Below are 8573 nucleotides of genomic sequence, written 5' to 3'. Positions count from 1 at the left end.
CGGTCTTTAGAGAAGACTGTGCCAGGAGGTAACGCTGGAGCAACAGGAGCCGTCTTGTGGCTAGGGAGAGAGACCAGGACCGCCGAACGGGAAGAGAGAGGAACCTAGGCCCACAATGATGGTTGTGAGCTGTGGATTGGTCCACCTTGGGCCCTCTGCTTCTGTAAGACAGACAACTCCTTATTCTAACACATCGTGCACGTGGTCTTCAGTTACAGTGTAAGTGATCGACTTTCTCTGAGATCTACTTACCTCCTGCCTTTGTTTCCCCGCCTCCCGTGGCTCATCTCCGAGTTGGGGCCAGACAGGGCTTCAGACAGTATACACACAGGTGACCCCCACCTGTGTGTCACTCTCAAGAAGCAGGCAGACCAGGGCCACAGGGGCCTGCTGGTGGGCACAACAGGCCAAGAAAGGAAGAAACAAACCTTTCTCTGACCCATGCTCTGACCCCCTTTCTCTGACCCATGCTCTGAGGCTAGAAGTGACTCCTTCATACACACACACACACACACACACACACACACACCTGAAGTCCTGGTGGACACTGGGAGGAAGTGTGTAAGCCTTGGGGCCACAACTATGATCCCCAAACTATCTAGCTAGTCACCATCTGGCTGAGTTCCCTGGCACTGCGGTAACAGAAATATCACAAGGGGGTAGCTCTCAGGAACAGAGATGGGTTTTCTCACAGGCCTGGAGGCTGGACATCCAAACCAGGGGCTGAGCCATGCTGACTCCCCGCCCGCTCGCTCATCAGCAGTCCTGGTTGTTCCTTAGTGACCTGCACATGGCATTGATCTTCCCCAGCTTGTGGGTAGTCTGCATGTAATCTGCTCTTTTGATCTCTCAGAAGTGATTAGGTTTAGGACTCACTCTACACTGGCCTGGCCTCCTTGACCTAATAGAGAAAACCCTATTCTCATATGGGATTGTATCCACAGGTACGGGGTTAGGGTTTCAGCACAATGCAGTCCCTAAGAGTGGTCTTGGGCAAGTCATTTAAGCATCTTGAGCTTTCATCTCCTCATTAGTGACAGATGCTTCACCACAAGGGATTGTTGGAAAAGGTTTTGGTCAGGACTCTGTTAGCTGTAAATAGACACTCCATGCAGACTATCTTCTGCCAAAGAGGTAATTTATTGGCTGTCCCTAAAAAGTCAAGGAGTCCTAGGAGGCTTCAGGCATGGCTGGATCCAGGTGCTCACGTGCTGTCATCAGAATTCGATCTCCCTTCCTTTTGGCTCTCTATGCATTTGCCTTTTTCTTCCATTGGCATTACTTTAGCCAAGCTTTTCATCCACAGCCGTCTTCTCAGCCAACTCAAGTTTGGGGATTAGCTGGGATTTGACCCAGGTGACTCCTGGGCCTGTTCCTATATCCATCAGGTAACCCAATCAAAGGACTCTGCTAATGTGTCAAGCAGGCTCAGCCCTGGATCTGGAGATCGGGCCAGCTCCTGCCTTTGAAGAAATTCAGCCAGACTCCTCCTTAGGAGTGAGGTCTCATGTACTCTAGACATGTTCTCAGGAGGGACCAGTCCCGGGGCATCATACGTGGTGTAGTAGCAGGTCATTGAAAGTGAGGAAGACCCCAACGAGATGGAGACAGCGTGGCTGTCATAAGGGGCAGGGATGGGGAAGGTGACCCAGGACAGGACAGTGTTTCCTTCTCCTGTACAGGGGTTGCTAGGAGCTGGCACCAACTCCGTGACACCTGACACCCACCACCACCACCGGGCCACATGAGCTGAGATGTTATGTGTGTGCTGTATGTGCGGGGGAGGCAAGACCCTAGAGCATCGGTTCTCAACCGGGTCTCTGGGTTGAGACCCCTTTGGGGATCGCATGACCCTTTCCCAGGGGTCACCTTTCCAAGCAAAATGACAGCGAGGAAGTAGCAACAAAATAATGTTATGGTTGGGGGTCACCACAACATGAGAAATTGTATGAAAGAGTTGCGGCATGAGGGAGGTTGAGAACCACTGCTCTAGAGGAAAGTCAAGAAGAGAACTGACCACTAGACAGAGGGACTCTCGGGGCCACCGGTGAGCACTTTCCAGCACCCTCTCTCCACCCCAGGCTTCACTGCAGGAGAAGCCTCGCCCAGAAGGCAATCGCTGAGCCCCATTGACTCCTGAGTGGAGCACTTGTTCAGGGCCCCCGAAGCCCATTGAGCTCCCACTTTCATTTGTAGCACCCATGTGCTTCCCCAACCCCCATTCTGTCCGTCTGTCTCTCCCGTCCTTCCTCCTGGGCTCATTATTCCACTTCAGAAAGTAGCTGATATAGGACCTCAAGTGGGAAGAGAATGCTTTGAAAATGGTGACGGCGGCCTATGTGCAAATGTGCTTGACACCCTGGATGCAAGTATGGATTGTGATAAGAGATGTCAGAGCCCCAATAAAAGTATTTTATAAAAAAGAAAGTAGCAGGAGACAAGTCCAGGAACTCTAGAAGCCATAGACTGCAGGGGAGAGGATGAACGGGGGGAAAGTCTGCAGCCAAGAAAACTTGTTCTTAAGAGGGGAGGGGACACACACACACACACACACACACACACACACACACAGAGCAAAAAAACACAAACCCCAATTAAGTCTGGTGGCAGCAGCTTACAAAGGAAGCGCAGTTGTCAAAAGGGAGGCTGGGACTTTTCAAAGCCCTTACTGGAACTAAACAGAAATGCTGGACTTTTGTTTTGTCTCTCCCCAGAACATGCTCTTTTTGGAACCAAAAGGCTCCGAGGGTGGTGAAAGACCTCGGAGCATGAAATTGTATTACTGGAAATGGTTGGGGCCTTTTGTTCTTGAGGCCGGGGCCTGGCGAGGGTGGGGTGCAGCCGCCAGCCCTGCCGGGCTGCAGCACAGGGATGGGGGGCCCTGAGGGTGGAGGCGGGCAGGAGGGCTGCTAGATTGGCCCTCTAGCCATCCCCGCTACTCAGACACAGACTCAGAAACCCCAGAGAGCGGGGTCAGATGCTCACCAAAGGGAAGTGGGGCTGATGTCTTATCCAAGGCACCAGGAAGACAAGCTTTTAAAAACGCCGCGCATGGGCCCCAAACAGGCAAAGTCCAATGGGCAGACGTGGGCCAGTCACTCCAGGTCTACGGCTCCCCAAGGCATACTCAGCCATTTTTCAATACTGCCCAAAGACCACCAAGCACTCTGACTTATGGCCACCCCATCTGTGTCCAAGCAGAACTACACCCCATAGGGGTTTTTATGGCTGGTTGTTGTTTTTTTTAACTCAATAGGTAGGCCTTTTTTCCAAGGCACTTCCAAGACTTGAACCTCCGACCTTTCAGTTAGCATTTAAGTGCATTCACCACCCAGGGAGTGGGAATGATTCCAGCTGTCTCCTACAGAGCACGCTTTCCTGGTTTCCTAGGAAGCAACCCTATCCTACCACCACCTCCACATCTGCTCCACAACCTTCCATGGCTCGCCATTACCCTGGGGAGCCAGTACAGCACCTTCGCTCAGGCTACCAGGCCTCTCTTTGTCTTTGGCTGAACCTCTCTTTCCCATCTTCCCCTGGGAGCCTCCACTCCAGGAGCATGAATCGCCTCTGCCCCTCCCACGAAACCAGCTGAGTTGAGTCCTACTTCCACAGAAAGGCCAAGAGTGCGTGCCTTTAGCAAACAGAAATTTGTCTGCTCACAGTAGGTTGTTGCTGGGTGCCATCGAGTGGTCTCCAACTCTGAGCAACCCGATGGGCCAAACCCTGCCACGGCCTGTGCCATCCTTACCATCGTTGCTTTGTTTCAGCCCATGTGGCAGCCCTTGCACCCCTTAGTCTCATAGAGGTTTCCCCTCCTTTTCCATGATTTACTTTCTCAAGCCCGATGTCCTTCTCCAGGGATTGATCCACCTGATCACATGCCCAACGCACGAGTCCTTGATTCTCAGGAGCATTCTGGCTCTACTGCTTCTGTCCATCGATGGGATATCCCCAACGTTTAACAACGCCATCACGGGAAAGCATCCACTCTCCATCCATTTTCCAGATTTTGGGTGTGTAGGAGGTGATGAAAAGACCATGGCTTGTGAAATAAACATAATAATTTATAAATTACCATGAGTTCATGAGTGAGGGTGGGGGAAGGAGGGGGAAATGAGCTGATGATACCAAGGGCTCCAGTAGAAAGGAAATGTTTTGAAAATGATGATGAATGGCAACATAGTACAAACGTGCTTGACACAATGGATGTGAGATTGTGATAAGAGCTGTTACGAGCTCCTGATAAAAGGTTAAAAAAAAACAAACAAACCGAAAAGCTCATGGCTTACATCAGGCACATCTTGGTCCTCAAAGTGATCTCCCTGCTGTGAGGTGGTCTTTCATACCAGATTTGCCCATTGCCATATGCCGTTTGACTTCTTGACCATGACTTCCATGGACCTTGACTGTGGACCTCAGTAAAGTGAAATCCTTGCCAGCTCCGATCTTCCTGCATTTGTCAGCAGGGTGCTGTCTGCTGGCCCAGTCGTGAGCTTCCCTTTCTTGATGTTGAGTTGTCACCTGCACGGAAGCTTCCGGTTTGACCCTCCTCAGTGAGTGCTCCAGGTCTTCCTGGCTTCCAGTGAGTGGGGCTGGGTCATCTGCAGATGGCAGGTTGTTTGTGGGTCTCCCTCCAAGCCCGAGGCCGCATTCTCCATGTGGTCCAGTCTCAGATGATTTGCTCAGCATGCAGGCTGAAGGAGGATGGTGAAGGGATAGATGCCTGCCTGCCACACAGCTTGCCTGATGGTAAGCCATGCAGTAGTCTCTTGTTCTGTTGAAATGGCTGTCGCTTAGTCTACAATCTCCAGGAGCACAATGAGGTGTTCCGGAAGTCTCATTCTTGGAAATGTTATCCACGATTTGTTGTGATCCACACAGTAGAGTGCCTTTGTATAGTCCATGAACTACAGGTCCACATTTTTATTTATTTATTTATCTTTAATACTTGTAGCAAGGATTATTATCACACTCTACTCATTGGGTCAGAGACCCTTGCGGTGTTAGCAAAAATCTTGCCCATCATGTAGCACACTACCTGCACTTGTGAGCTCATTGGCCAGCCAGTGGCCTTACCAACGAGCTCTAACAATGTGCAGCTCATCTTTCTTTCTAAAGTAAGGACGGAAAACCCGATGAGTGGTGGGATGACACAAAGTCCATCAGACACGAAGAAAGCAACGTCCACTAAAAAGACAGAGAAGAAAGAAAAGGTCAAAGTGGACATCGGAAGAGACTGAAACCTGGTCTTAATCATAGCATAGCTAAGGCACATGGGAGAAGTGATGACGTGAAATAGCTGAACAGAAAGTCTCTAAGGGCAGCTTGAGAAGACAAAGTCAAATATTACAATGAACTGTGCAAAGACCTAGAATTAGAAAACAAAAAGGGAAGAACATGCTCAGCAGATCTTAAATGGAAAGAACTCAAGAAAAAAAAATTCAAGCCTTGAGTTGGAATAGTGAAAGATTCTATGGGCAAAATATTGAATGAGGCAGGAAGCCTCAACAGAAGACGGGAGGGGTGCACAAAGCCGTGGTACCAAAGAGAGCTAGTCGAGGTGGCACCATTTCTAGAGCTGGCCTGGGATCAAGAACCAATAAGAGCTGAAGGAAGAAGTTCAAGCAGCACTGAAAGCATTAGGCAAAAACAAGGCCCCAGGAATTGATGGAATATCAATTAATATGTTTCAACAAGCTGACGAAGCTCTAGAAGCACTCACCTGTCTATGCCAGATCAGGTCTGACAGACATTGTCTTCAGGCTGCAGTGAGCATTTGGCTGCCAGAATGCCCCCCTGGGTTTCTCATTTGGGGCTACACGATTCCCTGTGGGGGTGGTCCCGTTCATTGTAGGGTACTTCGCCGCATCCTGGGCTCTACCTAACTATTCTCCTGGCTCTGCTGTGGTGAGGCGCCCTCGAGCCGGTTCGGCCTCAGCGAGGAATCGCTGCCCGGTCCCGCGCCAGCCTCACAGGTGTTTCTAGGTTTGAGCCCGTAGTTGCAGCCACGGTGTCCATCGCCTTGTGCCTTCCTCTCTCACCGCCCCTCTGCTTCCTGCTCCGGGGACAGGTCGCTGCTGACCACATGTCTAAAGTACAGGAGGTACAATCTTGCCGTTGTTGCCTCTAAGGAACCTTCTGGCTGTATTTCTTCCAAGACATCTGTCTGTTCTGGCACCATAAATCAAATCAAAATTAGTGCTTCTTCTTCTGTCTTCCTTAATCAATGTCCACCTTTCACATGCCTATGAGGCGGTTGCAGATCCCATGGCTTGGGTCGAGCACACCTTAGTCCTCTAGGTAACGTCTTTACTTTTCAACACCGAAAATGTCTGGTCTTTAATGTCCGTAAGGGCTGGGAAGAAAATGATCACCAGGTAAGGGGCAGGGAGGGGTGGGTTGTGAGGAGGGTCCTAACTAGAATATAAGAGGTATAATCCAGGAGAGGGCTGATGGTGACCTGGACTGTGGGAGCAACAGGGAGTTAAATGCCCTCCCCCCACCCCAGCCCAGCGGCCACGGTGGCTTGAGTGACATCGCAGGGCGCGGGATGATGGCTGCGGCTCTCAGGGCTGGCCGTGGTGCCCAGGCTGCCTCTGCTTTGCTGCAGCTGTCCAGCCGATGTAAACATTTGCAAGGGGCTCGAGCTTGGCTCCCAGTCAGTGTGTAAATAGATGTCAAATCTTCCGTTTTGAAAGGACCAATTCCGTGTGGTTTGTATACATCGCAGAACAGACCAGAGGCTACCCATACAGAAAACCAGTGCCCACCCCCTGCCCCCCACCACACACACACACACACACACACCTGGGATGAAGCCTGGGCTTAGGGATCGATTTCAAAGGTGGAGATGAAATGGATGTCCTGAGGTCAGAAGCGCCTGACAGACAGCAGATGCATCTCCCCATCAGGGGGGCGGAGACTCTCAGGCAGGGAGAGAAACACAGAGTCGAACTCCACCCCTTAAAAAGTCCATCCTCACTGGGCCAGGCGAGACTAGAGGACACCCTAAGACATGCTTCAAACCATGACCTGAATCTGTCTCCTGACATCGCCTTTTAACCAAATAACAGGTGAACGTCCAAACGTCCATAGGAGATCCAGAGACCAACAATGCCTCAAAAGGAGAGGTGGAAGGGGACTGGGAAGCGAGAGTACTGAGAAGGGAGCAACCAGAACCCAGTGGAAGAGAATGCCAGCACGGCGTGGGAAAGGCAACCAGTGCCAGGTATAATGGATATAGAAGTGGTCAGAGCACATTTTCTATGTTTGCCTTTCTGAAGTTTGAATGCGGTGTCCAGGAGAGCAGAGGCCTTAGCACTGACTGGTTGCCCTCAAGTCCAGTCTAACCCATAGTGACCCCATAGGACAGAGCGGAACTGCCCCATAGGGCTTCCTATGGAGTGGCTCATCTCTTTAAGAAGGGCCTTGCTGGTGCAGAAATGCAATGCAGGGAATTATTGAACATGGCTCTTCTAGCCAGAGACTTGGTGTCGCCCACCCAACAACCCCGGTTTTCCTAATGGGTCTGGGTGGGAAAGTGGGGGCAGGCACTCACAGGGCTATGATTCCGCTCTGAGTGATTATTAACAGGGTTGATTGTGATTTGCATCCTGCTGGGCATAAAACCCGCCGTCTCAGAAGCAGCCAGGGGTCTTCTATTATTGACGACAGAGCAGATTCCAGAGTAGAGTGTGTCCTTTGGACTCTGAGATCCCAACACTCTGGACCTCCTTGGTCCAGAAGACGATGCGGCCCCAGAGGAGTGACAAGGAGCAGCAGCAGCAACACCAGGAGCCGGAGCAGGAACAGAGCGGTGGACTTCCCAGATCACAGAGAGGAAGGCAGAGAGCTTTGGGGCAGGCGGCTGGCATGTGGAGCAGGGTGCCTCTGAGCGTTTGGTTGCGGGGAGTGGAGTTTGTTGACCCACAGAACGGAGCTGGAGTGGAGTGCTTTGGGGTTGGAGCTTACAGCAGAGTGGCATGCCTTATGGGTATTTACTGGCAGCCCCCAAAGGGGCTCAGCCAAGTGGCTGAGTCACAGAGAGAGGCTGGCCTGCAGGAAAAGCAGAGGAGAAATTGCCCTGGCTGACATTTCTCACCCGAATTGTAACCTGTTATCTTCCCTAATAAACCCATCATCCTGGGCTTTGTCCACGAGTTCACTGTGGCCACTGTAATGACCGATTGGGCCCAGTCACAGGAATCCAGTGCCTTGGGAGGGATGGTTGGAGGGCAGATCTATGCTGGCCTTGGGACCATGGTGGAAGCTGACATGGCTTCTGATTTCCCTTCCCCCATGTGGAGCTGGAGGAGCAGGTCAGATGTGAGCTGCATGCCATTTTCCAAGTTATTGCTAACAAAAGGTCGGTGGTTCAAATCTGCCAGCCACTCTGTGGGAGAAAGATGCAGCCAGCCGTCAACAGCACACCTCCAGGAATCCTTCCTCAGGCCCCAATTCCATGTATTTAGCTCTCCCCACTCCCCATCAAAATTGTAAGCCTATTAAAAATGAGTTCAGCATTTAGAGGCGGCTATGAAGCTTGTTCAAGACATATGATGAAACACAAG

General features: G+C 51.2%; 1 non-coding gene across 1 annotated transcript; it reads right to left on the bottom strand.

Annotated features, from left to right (window-relative positions):
* Nucleotides 1-4949: 4949 nt before the first annotated feature.
* On the bottom strand, nucleotides 4950-5103 carry LOC115871364. The gene has a single exon (XR_004047242.1). It is a non-coding gene; the product is annotated as a small nucleolar RNA SNORA62/SNORA6 family (small nucleolar RNA).
* Between the last annotated feature and the right edge of the window lie 3470 nt (nucleotides 5104-8573).

This window comes from Echinops telfairi, unplaced genomic scaffold (assembly GCF_000313985.2).
Source record: "Echinops telfairi isolate 266 unplaced genomic scaffold, ASM31398v2 ScPeMD7_5592;HRSCAF=6446, whole genome shotgun sequence".
NCBI classification, from domain to species: domain Eukaryota; kingdom Metazoa; phylum Chordata; class Mammalia; order Afrosoricida; family Tenrecidae; genus Echinops; species Echinops telfairi.
This window is presented reverse-complemented; position numbering and strand designations above follow the sequence as displayed.